This window comes from Sciurus vulgaris (genome assembly GCF_902686455.1).
Source record: "Sciurus vulgaris genome assembly, chromosome: 16".
Lineage (NCBI taxonomy): Eukaryota > Metazoa > Chordata > Mammalia > Rodentia > Sciuridae > Sciurus > Sciurus vulgaris.
In genome coordinates, this window is record NC_136477.1 from 54295925 (window position 1) to 54312183 (window position 16259).

Consider the following 16259-nt stretch of genomic DNA (forward strand, 5'->3'; position numbering starts at 1 on the left):
GTGGCTAAAGTCAGATATCATTCTACTTTACCTGCAAGCTTCAAATATTTATTGGCTCCACCGTATGCCAAGCACCGTGGATCATGTGTGGGCTGCAAACATGATTGAAATCTGGGCTTGCTCCTTCTCAAGGTTAAGAGCAGATAAGAAACAAGCCCACGACAAGCTGACATGAAACTCACATTTTGCCCTATGTTATTCTCTGTATGCCCCTGGTGATTATCTGAACTAATTAATGAATTAATACATATGTCATCTGTCTTCAACAATTAAAAGACAAATGTCATGAGGGCAAAGACTTTACAGGGGTCATTGCTATATTCCATCCCTAGAGTACTGCCTGGTATATAGTAGGTGTTTTGTAAGTACATATTTGTTGATTTAATGAAAGGCATCTTGTACTTTTATACTCATCATGTCCAAAATAAAACTTGTCTCCCAATCTGGTCCTTTTCTATCCTTCCCAATGCCTCCCACTCTCTGGCTCCCCATGATAGGTAGTCTCCAAGATGGTCTTCAGTGGCCCCATTTTCTGCTATGTGTGGCCTTTTATGTAATCTTCTCCATTTGTAGGAGTTAAGTGACTCTCTTTTAATGAATACAAGATGACAAAAATTCTGAGATTTCCTTTCACACCACCCCCCCCCCCGCCTCCACTCTGAGGGAAACAAGCTGCTATGTTACAAGTGGCTCCTACAAGGCCTCCAACAACTGTAGACCTAATCAACACTTTGATTGCAGTCCTGTAATGAACCCTGAGTGAGAGGCACACATCTAAGTTGCACCTTGATTCCTGACCCACAGGTAAAATTAGATAAATATTTATTGTAAACTGCAAAGATTGGGGGGTAATTTAAACATAGTATTAAGTAACTAATATAGCCCCATATCCAACCCATCACCCGGACTTACTGATTTTATTTAAATTCTTCTTAAATCTATTCATCTTCCCTCTACTGTGTTCTGTCCTCTCATTTAACTACGATCTTCTCTTCCCCAAACTATAAGGGCCTCCTAAGTCACACTATGCTGGTCCCCTTTCAAATCATTCTCTACATTGCAAAGTTATCTTTATAAAATGCAAATCCAGTCACATCAGTCCCCTATTTCTGTTTCTCAACTGCAGAACCTGTTGAGCTCTCTGAGATCTAGCCCTTCCCTTCTTCTCCAATTTTGTTCGACATTTTGAAGTCTCCCACACCTGCATTTCAGGCACATTGAGGGAATTTTGGTTGCCTTTTAGTTCTTCATGGTTAACATGTTCCCTTCTATCACAAAGAGCTTTGTTCTTTTCCACTGATTCCTTAGGCCTGCTTCTTTCCTTGGTTGATGGCAACTTATTCAATAGAGGTTAGAGCAAGAGGTCTTCCTTCTTTACTATCCCTGATTTGATGAGATCCCCCATACAGGTTTTCAAAACATCTTAGCAAAAAGCATTATTGAAATATTAAATGTTATATGTGTGTGTAATGTTAATCACCTCTCTTTGACTATAGATTTCAAACTTTAATGTCTATTATGATCACTATTGATTCCCTAGTGCCCAGCATACTAGTTCAACCTTGCACCTGATATAACAAATAGTAATTGAATGAAGGAGAAAGGAAAAAAGGAGGTGAAGGATGAATGGATTCTTAAAAGACAGCCATAGGCTATAGGTGTAAAAAAAAAATTAAAAGAAAGCAATTAGAAACACATTAAGATAAAAGGGTAAATTTACAACCTCAATTTGTTCATGGAAAAAATTGTTACCTAGTTGAAAGTGAGTTATCACAATGTATCAGTAATTACTTAGATGCTTTTGTTTTGTATCACTTGTTTATTCAATTTAAGGCTAGAAAGGAATAGGATTATTTGCTTCACTGTCCTTACTTCCAAGGCCAAACAACATCTCTTAACCCTCCTATCTCCTAACAAGTTCAGGACTGTATTTTCATTAGCAAGTGTCAAGTTAATGGTCACATCTGAAAGTTTTCCAACTCAGTCAACATTATTCTGCCTATTCTGAAAAAAAAAAAAAAAAAAAAAAAAAACAGCCTGCCCAAACAACTTGGTTTAAACCAAGTTATTTATGTACATTATCAAAGACAGTGAAACCGTTTAATTGCTACAATATTTAAGAAGTCAGTCATTTCATAATTGCATTAAATTGCTTAACTTAATTTGACAACATTAAGAATTTGTCACTTTACAGGCTTTAAAGTGCTCGTCTTTGTTCTACAAAGAAAGTCATTTGGTGGTATATTAACATTATTAAAGTATATTGTATGGTATTTGCAAAGGAAAAGATTACAAACAGTTTTCAAAGGTGGCAGAGTCTGTAATCCAGTTCTATAGTTAGATGAGTATGATTGTCAATTTGACAAGAAATACTATTTTTTGAACAAAGAATAAAAGAATATACAGTATTTACCACAGTATAGTTGTAGTTTATGTTTTGGTTTCAGTTCCTAATTGAATTACTTGTCATCAGAAGAATTTTTTTAAAAACCTTGGTTTGATTATCATAATTTGTTCTGCTGAAGATGTTTGATACATGAAGGGTTATTTTACTTTTTTCACATATGGAATAACTTCATGAATTATATTAATGCTGAGGTTTTGGATAATCTTGAAACTGAATCTATTTTTCAGTTTTAAGTCATTATTGAAAAAAATTAGTGATACCCTTGTCATTCATTTACCTTTGATTTCAGAGTAGGACTGCTTCTTTTTTCAAGAAGGTGTGATATGGGGGAGTTTTTGAGGCTTTCCTTTTTTAGATTTTCTCCTCAACTTGCTTTTTCTCCTCCTTGGACTAGGAGATTCTGTGGTGACTATTTCCTACCTGTACCTTTAGATGACCATGTACTTAAAAATTCATGCATAAACTTAAAATTTCCCCAATTTAGCTACTTTCTGAAGGGTTTCTCAGAAGAAAAAAATGTTCCAGAGTTGGATATTTAGATATACTTTCTTAAATAGGGTAGTTTTGCATAGCAAACATTTAGGTTCATAAAAATGAACATATTTTTCTTTATCATGTATAACCAGAATGAGAAATTATACTCCATTATATGATGAAGGTGCATTCTACTGTCATGTATAACTAATTAAAAGAAATTTTAAAAATATTTAAAAAATACAAAATGAACATATTTGCAAAAAGATTACATTGATTAGATATTAATACTATTTGCTTTTAAATGACATAAATGTTTCAATTTTATCAGAAAAGTTAATGTAGATATCTAAGTAATGTATTATATAACTATCCCTAACCTAAAACCAGTTAGTGTTGACTGTAGAAAACTGGATATCCACATGTAAAAGAATGATGTTGAACCCTTATTTTACTTTTTAAATTTATATGCATGAGTTAATTAAAAAGGGACTTAAAGACTTTAAGACTAGAATAAGGTTTATAAGTTTTATAAACCTAAACTCTTAGAAGAAAACATAGAAAAATTTTCTGATGTTGGAGTCAGCAATGATTTCTTAATATCAGAGGCAAAATCCAGTTGTAATCAGAGGAGAAAACACTGTCAGAATTTTTTTCTCCATACAGCTTCCCGTACGTTGGCTCAGACCTTAGGGTGAATCCCTAAGTTCATAAATGGCTAAGGCATTTTGAATCTTATATCTTTATATCACCAAATAGACCATTTTAAGCCAAAGTCCTGAAGTTCACCTGCATTTGAATCAATTTAATTCATATGCCCACCTCCAAATGAATCTCTATGGTCAGATAAATATGCATCCTTGTTGGCTTCAGGCTGGATTAAGTGTCCATTCTTAAACCAATCCTTGCAACGAAAGAGATGAGATGTATTGGCTGGCTGGGAATGGGAATGGGAAGGGAATGTTTCCCAAAGGAACCTCTGAGCCTCTTATAAGAAGGAAAGAGAATGGATATTGCAGCCAAAAACAGATGTCCACTGTATTATCATCAAACATATGGCATTTTTTAAAAGAAATAGCAAATGTTTTTTAAAATTTAGCTATATATGAAAAAGTTAATATGAAAGAAAGATTCTCTAATATTCTTTAAATGATTTGATGTCCATGTGTGCAATCCAAATATCATAAGCTTCAACAAACATCCTTTTCTTCATATTAACTCTTAATACTCAAGTCTAAATTTTCAGAGTCCCCACTTGATTAAAAGAGGAAATTCAATGTAATTGGATGCCCCTGTATTTCTGGGATTAGGGGGAATGAGGTCTCCCCAAATCACTTGTAAAGTTATTCCTTATTTGTATTTTTCCTCAGACCCAACATTTTTATTAAGGATTCTTCTTGGTTGCTACCATTATCACTATTGCCAATGAATACCTACCATGTTTGAAGATGTTGAAATTAGAATATACCTGCTTTCCTTAATGTTGTCACCAGTGAAAAGACATCTGAGAGTTGGCTTGGCACTCATAAGTAGGTCTTGGTGTTTTGTTACTGTTGTTACTGTTATTGTTGAACATGAACAAATTCACAGAATAACAACATTAGACATTGCTATTCTACAAATTTTACAGGTCAAGACAAAATAAGACTACTCCATAATCATGTCTGAACACAGACAAAAACATGAATGCTGTCTAAATCTCAAGAATGAACAAACTTTTCCCAGTCCTGCCTGGTATGAATGAATATTGCTTTTTGCCAATATAGCTAAGCCTTGTTTCATTCCTCTTGATTTACACATAAGATTTATTAATATTTCCAGTTGCTGAATTACCTCTGCCTACAGTCTGGACCTAATCCAGAGAAAAGTCATGCTTCCCTGAAACCTCCCCTAAATCAGTTGACATAAGCCCAACTCCTAAGTTCTAACAAACTCTTATGGGATGTCTGTGGTTTCCCAATGGTGTGTTTTCTACCTGTTGCAATGAGTAAAGAACCCATCATCTTCAGCTATTGGTTTGTTCCTGATGTTGCCTGGTAGGAATTAAAACCAGTAAATCTAGAACTTTCTATCTTCATTCTTAGGAGGTAAACTGAATGCTTCCTGTACATCTCACTTACTTGCCAAGATTGGAGGAAGGGAGTTTCCTGTAGTTACTTGAACCCAATGGTCCAGTGGCTATCAGTAGAGCTTTGTTTTCTCAAATACTGCAGCCAGTCCAGACCTACCTTTGTAGGCTGGACCTCAGGGGGAACTATATCAGTTGTCACCTATACTCTTGCCCTGAGTGCCACTTGAACTGTCTGCTACCATCATTGCTACCACTGATTCTTTGAAGTAGGTCTTCATTCACTAAGGCAAATCTGTCTTTTCAAGGTAAGAAAAGGTATAAGACAACTAAATAAAGGGGCCTGGTGGATGACCTATGACAGGCAGGAGTCAGGGCTACAAAGGAAAAACCGTATTTCAAGAACAGTGATTGAGAGATAACTCTGTAAATCAGCAACAAAGTGATGGCAACCCTAAACAGCACATGTAGTTGGAAAGGAAACTTCAAGAAAAGAACACAGCAAATTGCAGCTTCGATCCTGGCTCCTTGCTTCCTGGTTGGGAGGGAACTCTTTGCCACGTGTACTTCAGATAGAGCACTAATCTCCAGAATTTATAAAGAACTCAGAAAAACTTTACACCAAGAATAGAATACAAATAACCCAATCGATGAATAGGCTAAGGAAATGAATAGGCACTTCACAGAAGAAGATATAAAAGCAATCAACAGATATATGAAAAAATGTTTGACATCTCTAGTAATAAAAGAAATGCAAATCAAAACTACCCTAAGATTTCATGTCACCCCAATTAGAATGTCTATTATCAAGAATACAAGCAATAATAGGTGTTGGCGAGGGTGTGAGGAAAAAGTACACTCATACATTGCTAGTGGGGTTGCAAATTGGTACAGCCACTCTCGAAAGCAGTATGGAGAGTCCTCAGAAAACTTGGAATGGAACCACCATTTGACCCAGCTATCCCACTCCTCGGCCTATACCCAAAGGACTTAAAATCAGCATACTACAGAGATACAGCCACATCAATGTTCATAGCTGCTCAATTCACAATAGCCAGATTGTGGAACCAACTTAGATGTCCTTCAGTTGATGAATGGATAAAGAAACTGTGGTATACCTACACAATGGAATATAACTCAGCCATAAAGAAGAATAAAATTATGCCATTTGCAGGTAAATGGATGGAGATGAAGAATATAATGCTAAGTGAAATAAAACAATCCCAAGAAACCAAAGGCCAAATGATTTCTCTGGTAAGTGGATGATGATACATAATGGGGGTGGGAGAGGGGGTAAGGGAAGAATGGAGGAAGGATGGATTGTGTAGAGGGAAATAAGGAGTGGGGTGTAGGGAACATTCCTCAAGCTTATCTGACAGCAGTCACTGACACCATGGTCTAAGTAAGCCAAACAGTCTGAACAGAGAAACTGAGGTAATGGTAAAGACTCACCATGGAATGAAGGTCTTCACAGTTGCTGAGGCTGAATTTGAGCTGAGGGGAGGCCTCGTTCTGTCATGCATCCCAGAAAGCTGTGATGTGAGCTCCCCCGCACCGCCTTGCCTCATGCTGTGTGCTGGAGCTTGCCATTCCCCCAGTCCTTTGTCTCAGTCCTGTTGCTGGGCAGAATTGCTTAGGCAGGCTTGGTTTGTTTACACTACCTGGACCTATAGTTCACCTATAGGCTGACTCTGTTATACTTTAACAAGCGTGTTAACCTGATTGGATAATGTGCCTATATATGTCCTGTGCAACCCTAAATAAAATTAGATCCGTGCCTTCAGAGCTCGATCTCTGATGCCTGAGTAAGCGCGCTGGGTAAGGCTAGGTAGGGTAGGCATTGTTCATCCTCACCCTCAGTGAACCCGTCTCTGAACACCTACAGTTGGGCAGGGAAGGAAAGATGGTAGAATGAGACAAACATTATTATCCTGTGTACATGTGTGATTACACAAACAGTGTGACTCTACTTTGTGTACAATCAGAGAAATAATAGTTATACCCCATTTGTGTACAATGAATCAAAAAATAAAATAAATATTAAAAAAAACTTAAGTGGGAAAGTGCTAGAAACCCCAATTAGATCAGCAGACCAGCAGTTCTACTTGCAGTAGAATTCCATAGTCCTCATACTAATCTATCTTCAGGAGCTAGTTTGTCTAAGAGAAACTGTTCTCTCTCTCACCCTGTACAAAACGCAACTCAAAATAGATCAAGGACCTAGGAAAAATTAGACCAGAGACCCTGCACCTAATAGAAGATAAAGTAGGTCCAAATTTTCAACATGTTGGATGAAGACTTCCTTAACATGACTCCATTGTATTTACATGCATGTTTTCATTATCCATTCATCTGCTACTGGGTACCTAGGCTGACTCCCTATCTTAGTTGTTGTGAGTAGTGCTGCAATAAAGATGGGCATACATGTACCTCTTTTATATGCTGACTTCATTTCCTTTGGAGTGGGCTAGCTGATTGGTCTATTTTTAGTTTTGTGGGGGAACTCTATATTGTTTTCCATAGTGGCTGTACTCATTTATGTTGTCCCCAACAGTGTGTAGGAGTTCCTTTTTCTCCACATCCTTACAGAACTTGTTATTTTTGCTTTTCATTAATAACCATTCTAATCATGGGGATTTGCTATCTCACTATAGTTTTGATTTGCATTTTCCTGATGTCTAGTAATATTGAGAATTTTTCCTTTATTTATTGGTCTTTCATGCTGTTTTTAAAACACTTCTCCATTTTTCAATTGTTACTTTTTTTTTTTTAGTTTTTTTGTTTTCATTTAATTTTTTAAAATTCTTTATGTATGCTGTATCTTAATCCTCTTTCAGATAAATAACTGGTAAAAATTTTCTCACATTTTGTAGGTTTTCTCTTCGCTCTGTTGATTGTTTCTTTTTCTGTGCAGAAGCTTTTTAGTTTGATAAAATGCTCTTTGCCAATTTTTGCTTTGCTTTTGTGTTTTGTGCGTCTGGAAGTCTATCCAGAAAATCATTGACTGCTGTATAGTATTCAATTGTTGAAAATTCAGATTTCCCTCAAATTGTTTTTCAACATATTCCTTCTTATTAGTGGTTTTGTTTCCCTGAAGGATAGGTGAAATAAAATTATTAGAAGCATCATACACATCTAATTTTATATATGGTATCAAAGACTTTCCTGTCTAATCTCATTGGAAAATTTTCAAATTAAAATGTCATTGCTACTCTGAAGGTTATTTTTAACCAAAATTTTTATTTTTTCTCAATGATGGTTAATTTTATTTTCCCCCCATCCTTTCCTGATAGCTATCTGGTAGAATGGATATCTCTACCACTTTGGGGGGATGATCATTTTAGTGGCTTCATTCTGAAGATGGGTCTTGGAATATGAATTTTTTGTGCATTGTTGAATTTAATTCTAGCTAGGCACCAGAGTGAAATAAGTTTTGCTGTAGTGCACACCATATCAGAGTCTGAGAGACCCGCTCTGTTGGTGATGCAAGAGTCAGGACACCAGCAGTTCAGGAAGGTGTACAGCAGAGTGAATGGGTACTCCCTGTGTAGCTACTCTTAGAATGGGTATATTGGCTCTTATAGGTTGATGGGGGTTTCCTCAGGTACTATTGAGATTGGCTTTGTTACTTGTAAGGGTCTCTGGCATCAACTAAAGCAATAGGAGTCAGAGGTCTGGCCCGCTTGTCCTCTGACTAGGTAGTGGTGCAGGCCAAGGTGCTTCACTGGGAGAGGTGGGGGCAGGAACCACAGCAGCCTCTCTGTGGCACTCACCCCTATTACTGTCAGTAGTGTGTCATCAGACAAGGTACAGGAGGGACTGGTGGTGGGGACTCCGGTAGGTGCAATGGCAGCAGGAGTTTTAGTGCCTCTTTCTGCTGCTGTTGTAGTAATGTCTGCCCAGGAGCAAGACCTCCACCTTCCTCAAGCCATGTCTGTAGACAGGGAGATAGCCTCCATCTGTTCTTCCCCTGCCCCCCATTCTTTCAGCTATAGTGCCCACACGGGATTGAACAGGAGTGGGTCACAGCTGGGCCTGAACTTCTCATGGAAGCAAGGGAGGGCAGGAGGTAGCTGGTATCAGGCAAATTTTCTCTTTGGACATTCTTTTGTTGTACACATCAGGAGCAGGGCAACAGCTGGAGCCAAGGCATTAGTATCTCTACTGTATCATGGGGGGTGGGTGAATGGTGGAACCACAGAGTTCTTTCCTCAACTTGTTGGTAACAGGTACCCGAGTCTGGCCCTGGAGAAAGGCGTAGTAGAACCCTGTGGGTAATTGCCTTCAGTGCTGGCACCAGTGCAAAACTATACATAATGGTCCAAGCCTGGTCAGAGGGCAACATCCCCCACCTTCACTCCACGTTCTTGAGGGTAGTGCCCACCATCCCCCTCTGTGTCACATCACCCATCCCCTACAGTGGAATACTCTCATCGATTTGGGTCATTTACTTTATTGAGCCAAGTTTGAGGCAGTTACCCATGAGGCAGTTCAGTGGGATGTCTGTGGGGTCCCCGAGATGAGAATAGGTAGGGGTTTCTGCACCATAGACCCATCCAAATTCAGAAAATAGGTCCCTTCTCAAGATGGCAACTGGTTATAGCACCCCTGGGAAACACTGGGAGACGATGTGAATTCTTTTTCCAAAGCCAGGTTACTGTGCAGATTTCTTACAGTTTACTTAATTCCCTAGGTTTCAATCTTATAAGGGTTGTGAAGCTTTCCAGTAGCTAGGCTAGCCACTGTCCATACCCATAGTTTGTTGGGAACGCTCCCTTTTTCATCTCCTGCAGAGAGGAGATTGTCCCTCCCCTGGCTGTGGAGCGAGGGTGGCAGGTGCTGGTGTATTTTGTTCCTCTTACTGTACTGTCCTCCCAAGTCTTACAAGGTTTCTATTTTTTGCCTCTTGATTTCCAGTATTCTTCACAATCCCTCACCTCAGTTTGCAGCTATATACATCTGTTGGTTTGGTTCCATTGTGCAGGAGCAGGTGAATGCTGGGGGCCTCTGTTCAGTCATCTTGCCCTATAAAACTCTAGCCATATTGATGCTGTATGGTGATGCGTTTGCTATTTTTCCTGGATAAAATTTTATACTCATTAGTCAAATTTAACCTGAGATTAGGGGTCTGCTAATATTTTATTATTGTGACCTTATTTCAAACATAATTCCTGAGGGAAGCAAGTTACCTTAATGTGCCAACCATAGAACCTACTGTGTCCGCCTCTACCTACCAGATGCTAAAACTCTTTGAATTTCCTCCAGTTTTGAAAATTGGCACTTCTCACTTCTACCCAGAATACTTTGGCTGGTTCTCATTTCTTCTTTTGCCCTCTAATTAGAAATGTTTCTCCAGGAGCCCTTCTTTATTCTTCCAAAAGTAGGCATTTGACACCTAGTAGGTGACAGATGCTGTTGAGTAAGTGATAGAACAGTCAACAGTGCATGTTTATCCTCTGCTTTCTCTTTAATTGAAAGAGCTAAAATTAACAGAAGCTAATGTGTGTCAAATTCATTCACATTCATTCTCATAATCCTCCCAACCATCCTAAGAAGTAAATGCTAATTTAATCTCTATTTTACAAAGAAGCCAAGTAGAGAATAATTACTGAAAGTTGTTCTGGAAAAGGTTAGCCCGTGATAAACTACCTATACCGCTTTCCTGAAAAATGCTATGAGAAGTATAAATTAGACTTTCTTGGAGGAGGTGACATATCTTGGAGAATCAATCAATCTGTACACGTGGCAATGAAGGTGGGATGAGACTGCAGAGTCAAAGATGTAGCATTTGCACATAACATATGCATCATACCTGTTTTTGGCTACTGTTGTTATCAACTAGCTTTATTCTCTGTGTCAAAAGTACAAAACAGGATTATTTAAAAATGTAAGTCAGATTCCAGGAAATCCAAGCCACCATGTCTCACTGCAGTGGCCAGGGCGCATGGTTGGAAATGTGCTAGCATTGACATTGCCCCGCATGGCTAATTTTGTCTCCTCACGGCCCTACTCTTTCTCTGTTGGTTTGACAGTTTTCATAGTAAAGGTGGGAGGCTACAGATAATCTTTCAAATGGATAATTATGGATAATGCACTCAGCTAAATTAAAATTAATGGTAGCTATATTTAGATAATAAAATGGTTCTATTGAGAATAGGGCTCAGAATTCTACAGAAAAAAAATTAATCTCTTTGTAATATTGCTTAGGGAATTTGCTATTAACTCTAGGATTAGAGTTAAATTACTTACTACTTTTTAGTTTTGTCTCTCCCTCCCGCTTCTACACTTCTTTTCCCCACTTATCTCCATCAGTTTTCTTGTGTGTGTGTGTGTGTGTGTGTGTGTGTGTGTGTGTGTGTGTGTGTGTGTATGTGACTTTTTCCACAGCTTGCAGTAATTCCTTTAAGGCTAAACTGTAAACACTAACCAGAAAAATAAAAATCTGATAACACACTTTAGCACCTTTGTTTTTTGCTTATTTACTGGTTTAGGAATCACTCTTTAGTTTCCCAGAAAGCAATGCTTTTATAAATACTAGGACTAGTATTGGAAGTATGATTTTTAATAGTTAAAAATATAATCGTAGGTAAGCTTTTCAATATATGGGAACATCTAGATATGGCCACAAATAATGTTAATCCAATAGAATGTGAAACTCATTCTGATTTTCCTTCCAGGTTGGAACATACCAGTAAATATTCCATTAGTGCTTAACAACTACTTCTTTTTGTTGCCATATTCAAACAAAATGTAGATAGTTATAGGTAACCTGTCTCCTTTTTTTTTTTTTTTTTTTTTGCTTTGAATAGTTGTACTTAGTGATAACATGCTGAGAATTAAATGGATTTAATTTAGAAGATTCTTTGTTGTATAAAAACATTCAATGTTTGACATTAAAAACCATTTTTACAAAAGAAACCCAAAGGATACATTTTGGCTTTTAAATCTATAGCATATTATTTTAATTTGGGAACATGTACAAATACAAATAAGAATAGTGTACAGGGCTTGTGTATTATAATGTAAATTTAAGCTACTTGGGTGAATTGGGAATTGCACGTTCTCTTATTGGATATTAGGATAACAGTGCCATTTGTTCAGATGCTGGAACCTCAACATCTATTTAAGTAGGAAGCAGATACTAATTTATATAATTTTAGATGGGCAGATGAGAGTTGTGCCCTGCCTTTTCTCAAAAGAAGTCTTTTCAAATTATTTTAGATTTTGGAATTAAGTCTATTTAAGGACAGGAAGTATTATGGCCTCCTTAGATGTATTTAAAAAACCAGAAGTTCAGTGGTGATTTCAATTGTCATTTTAATTCTCTGAGGATATGTATGATGCAGTAACAAAATAATCCTCAAATCTCAGAAATTTAAAACAACAATGTATTATTTCCAGGTCTTATGCCATTTCTTATGCATTGGTTAGCTACAGCTCTTTTTAATGTTGTCTTCACTCCGGGGCCCATGCTGCAGGGGCCAAGCTCTACCTGGAACATTCTCAATAAAGGAAAATGAAGAAAGTAATACAACTGCATAATGGCTCTTAGTTTTTCTATGGAAATTGGCAAGTGTGACTTTTCAGATTTTATTGGCCACAGGGAATCACATGCAAAGCTGTTGTCAGCGGGTAGGAATGTATAATCTTACATCAGTTAGAAGTACCAAATACTTTGAACAATGATATAATATAATTCTACCATACTCCATCATCTTGTCTCAACTATTCTTTTTTTTTTACATGCAAAATTATGCTTATTCTTTATCTAAAATAAACAAACCAACAAAACAAAAACCTTAGTCTCATCCAATTGCAGTGTCAGGCTCAAAGTCCAACATACTGTGATAGTCTAAGGACAGATGTGATTTGAACTCTGATCCAGAAACTTATGAACTGAGTGAGGGTAAGTTATCTAACTCTACCTAAATCTCATAATACAAAAATGGAATAAAAACAAGGATGGGTAATCTCAATAACTGCAATAAAGGCTTCCATTCTTGGAAGGGGAAGAATGAGGTACATAGCAGTCCTTAAATCATACATTTTATGAAATCCTGCAGGATTTCTTCACAAGGGCCCCTTCACTGAGAGGTGAGGAAAATTTCTTGATTAGTTACTGCCTGTTTACTGGAAGTAGCTCCTCAGGACATTTTTATCCATAGCTCTGTGCGCACCCTCTTTTTCATTAACCTTGACCACATTTGAAAAGGACATCGGAGAATATGTCTTCTGTACGGGCTGTGAGGCTTCCTTGGCCAATTTCCCACCCATGGAAAAGGGGGGTCCAAGAAGTTGATTTAAGTCACAAATAGTCACCATATTTTAGTGCCGATTATGACTCTTTTGTCAGCATAAGCTTCTCATAAACATATTAGATTTAGTACTTGATTCTGGTCAATCCCCAGGGCCATTAGTTATACCCACACTTCTTTTCCCTTGGCTGTATCTCTGGACATGCCATCATCTCTAGATGTAATTGCTCACATATGGGCAATAAATTGGCTTTAGTGGAAAAACCCATCTCTACTTTTCTCCAAATCCATTCTTTCAACTAAAAGATTTATGAATACCACTTTCACTATTCAGACTTGTTGAATGCAATGTCCACATTAAGTATTAAACTCAAAGTTCCTTCATCTTTAGATCCAGGCATAGAACTCAGTGGTGTGATTTGAGAATTGGTCACCTTGTCCAGTTCTATGACTCTCAAGAAATTCTGATATTCTTTTTCATTTCTGCTTCACATTGGCTACTTCTTTTCTAAGTCTTTGCTTAGGAACTACATGCAAGAGCAGATATATATGCCACTAACATTTGTTATCCCAAGTGTTCCAGTTAAAGCCACAAGTTTATTAGATGCATTATTTGACTATTAATTTATGGGTATCAATTTTCCCTGATATTTTGCTGCTACAAAACATATGTCCCATTTTTTCTATCTACCAATATCTTTCTATCCATTGCCTCACCCAAAGCCTATGTTGTGTGGGGCTCTATTCAATCAACACCCCATTCCTGGTACCAATTTCTGCATTAGGCAACTCATACTAAATTGTATTGTGGTAACAAGAAATCCCCAAATCTCACAATTTCACAGTTACAAAGGTTTATTTCTTACCTTACTTAATCATTCAAGAGCTAGCTACATCTATTCCTTTCATTCTCATTTCCCAAACTGAAGCAAAGGGACCAGCTCCTGTTTGAAATATTTTCAATGAATCGATGGCTTCTGTTCAGAAGTGGAGCACAAAATTTTCCAAATTAAATTATGAGACCAAGTATGACATCAAGGACATGAGAATACGTAATACTCCTACAAGGGACAATGTGTATTTTGATCAATAATACTGTTTACCCTAGCCTTATCCTGCCTTTTCATCTGAATTTGTTTTAAGAGGCCATGAAAAGTATTAATACATGGAAAATTTACAACAGAAATGATGATCTGTTTTTTCTTCTGGAAGTTGTTGCACCTCGATGTATTATTGAAATTATAAAAGCAGTCTTCCTAATATTCTCATGATGAAGCCAACCTTGCAGATAGAAGAGCAGGGAGAAAGGAGACACCTGTTCTTTTATGATAACATTAAGCCACTGAATTAACTGGGAGCCTGCCCTATTTCTGGACTACTTCTTATATGAGATAATAAATTTCATTTTTTCTTAAGCCAGTGTGATGGAGATTACTTTTACATATAGCAGAAAATGTTTTAACTTATAAAAGTTATTCCGTGACATGAATACAATTCTGAAAAAAAAATTTCTTCAGGCTAGACCACAACTGCATCAAATTGATGATTAAGAATGTCTAAAATGTAAACTGAACTTTAAAGTGTTTTCAGGTATTATTCTACATATGAGATTATTTAAAGTATTTATCAGAAATTTGATAGCCTGACAATTTGATGCTTTACTGTTTTAAGACTCATGATATGGATTATGGTATTGCTAAGATCATTTAAAAATAGTCTTTTGAATCAATGATGTTGGGACAACTGATGTTAAGGAATGAAGTTGCACCCCTACCTCACACCATGTACAGATGCTCCTCATCTTATTATATGCCTATGAACTGATACACTTATTATAAATTGAAAATATTGGAAGTTGAAAATGCATTTGATGCAGCTAACCTATTGAACATCCTAGCTCCATTTCCAAATCATTGTAAGAGTGAAATTTCTAAGTCGAACCATCAAAAGTGAGACCATTTATATAAAAATTAACTCAGGATTGGTCAAAGACTTAAACATAGCAGTAAACTTATAAAATTTCTAGAATATATCATAGGTATAAATCATCATGACCTTAAACTAAGTGAATTCTTTAGATATGATACTAATGTCACAAACCACAAAAATAGATAAATTGTTAAAACTAAAAAAAGAAGGTGCTTCAGAGATCATTATCAAGAAAATGAAAAGCCTGCCAAAAGAATGGAAGAAAGTATTTATAAAACATATCACGATGGTGCTTATATCTACAATTTTTTAAAAAGTTTTACAACTCAATAACAAGAAGATGAATAAGCCTACTTGAAAGTGGACAAAAGATCTGAATAGCTATTTCTCCAAATAAAATACACAAAGGTGAAATAAGCAGGTGAAAAGATATCAACATCAGTAGCCACCAGAGAAATGCAAATCAAGCTCATGATAAAATATGACTTTATACCAATTTAGATGACCATAGTAAAAAGACAAATATTGGTGAGGATATGAAGAATTTAGAACACTCGCACATGGGCTCCTGTAAATGCAGAATGGTGTCGTGGCTTTGGAAAATAGTTTGGCAAATAGTCTAAAGATTAAATGTAGAACTCGGTGGCACATCCCTGAAATCCCAGCAGCTTAAGAGGCAGAGACAGGAGGATTGTGAGTTCAAAGCCAGCCTCAGCAACTTAGTGAGACCCTAAGCAATTTAGGAAGCCCTGTATCAAAATAAAAAATACAAAAAGGTCTGGGGATGTGGCTCAGTGGTTAAGCACCTCAGGGTTCAGTCCCCAGTACCGCCCCCTCCTCCAAAGAAAGATTAAATGTAGAGTTACCATGTGATCCAGCAGTAACTCTACTAGGTATAAAGAATGAAAGCACACACCAAATCTTGTATATGAGTATTTATAACAGCATTAACCATTACAAGTAAAAAGTGGAGACAAATGTCCAATGAATGTTTAATGAACAAAAAAGTTATATCCACATAATGGAGATTATTAAGCCATAAAAGGGAATGAAATATCAGCACCACATGGTACAACATAGATGAACCTTGAAATATGATAAGTAAAGAACACCAGACACAAAAGGG